The sequence below is a fragment of the Schistocerca serialis genome, chromosome 4 (genome assembly GCF_023864345.2).
Source record: "Schistocerca serialis cubense isolate TAMUIC-IGC-003099 chromosome 4, iqSchSeri2.2, whole genome shotgun sequence".
NCBI classification, from domain to species: domain Eukaryota; kingdom Metazoa; phylum Arthropoda; class Insecta; order Orthoptera; family Acrididae; genus Schistocerca; species Schistocerca serialis.
Window position 1 is genome coordinate 165755369 of NC_064641.1, and position 1552 is coordinate 165756920.

Here is a 1552-nt window from a genome sequence, read left to right on the forward strand (position 1 = left end):
TGCTGGCGGCTCACCTCCAACTGCGCAACGCTACGCGCTGTTCACATCCAACTGCCCAACACTACAATGGCGAATATTCCAACAATGTCAGCCAGCCACAGACTGCACACAGCACAACCAGTGATTTTCATACAGATCGCTAGGTGACGTTGCGAACATAAAAACCTAATCAGCCTACTTACACTACAAACAGCAGTGCAGCTATGTCAGAATTTTGAACCTCCTCTATCCAGTCATGTGCACAATGTGTATCTAACTTTTGTACACTGAAGAGCCAAATGAACTGGTACACCAGCCCCATATTGTGTAGGGGCCCTGCGAACACGCCGAAGTGCCACAACACGTCGTGGCATGGACTAGATTAATATCTGAAGTAGTACTGGAGGAAGATGATATCATGGATCATGCAGGGCTGTCCGTAAATCCGTAAGAGTTCGTGGGTTTGGAGATCTCTTCTGAACAGCACGTTGCTAGGCATCCCAGATATGCTCAATAATATTCATGTCTGGGGAGTTTGGTGGCCAGCGGAAGTGTTTGAACTCAGAAGAGTGCTCCTGGAGCCACTCTGCGGAAATTCTGGACGTGTGGGGAGTCGCATTGTCCTGCTAGAATTGCCCAAGTCGGCCGGAATGCACAAGGGACATGAATGGATGGAGGCGATCAGACAGAATGCTTACGTTCGTGTCATCTGTCAGAGTCGTATCTACGAAGCCTCGTCCAGCTTGAACAGTCCCCTGCTGACATGCAGGGTCCATGGATTCATGAGGTAGTCTCCACACCCGTACACGTCCATCCACTCAATAAAATTTTAAACGAGACTCGTGCGATCAGGTAACATATCTCCAGTCATCAACAGTGCCATGTCAGGTAGTCGACAAGATATTGTAGTGTGGATGAAACGAAGACAATGGTAGCAGCACATAAGGTTCGGAATATACGGTCGGACCACTTTATCAAAGGTTAGAAAAGAGTGTGAGTGACCACTACGGAGGAATTAACATTTTTCATCAGCCGATGGATGACACCCAGATTAGAGAGGTAAGACTGGGTTTCGGCCTCGGTTTGACTGTCGAGCAGCCTCGTGTAAATAACACCACCGGAAGAATTCAAAGTTGTATGGGCCCCAACATGAACAGGGTAGCTGTGGAGAAGCGAGGCGGCAAGCAGTTGTTGTGCTTGAGAATTAGAAGTAGTCCCCAAATTCAAAGTGTAATTCCGTCAACAAGAGCAGGATTTCACAGGGTTGACAACTGCATCAACACCTTTCTGAATAGTAAACTCATTGACCGTGGTGAAGGACTGACTGTCTTCAGTACGTGAGACCACGAGGAACCGTAGTGCAGCGGGAAGGGTCTTTGAATCATTAGCCTCATTACTGTTGCGTTTCGTAGACGTTGAATGGGAAGATGAATGGCTCATTGCGAGAAAATCGCCCATGATTGCCAGCGTTAGAGATGGCGCGCTCCTTCCAACTGGGGGCCTCCTTCACAATGGGGTGCACCCGCCTTAGCTGATTTTTCACACTTCAGGTCACACCTCCGGAACACCTGAG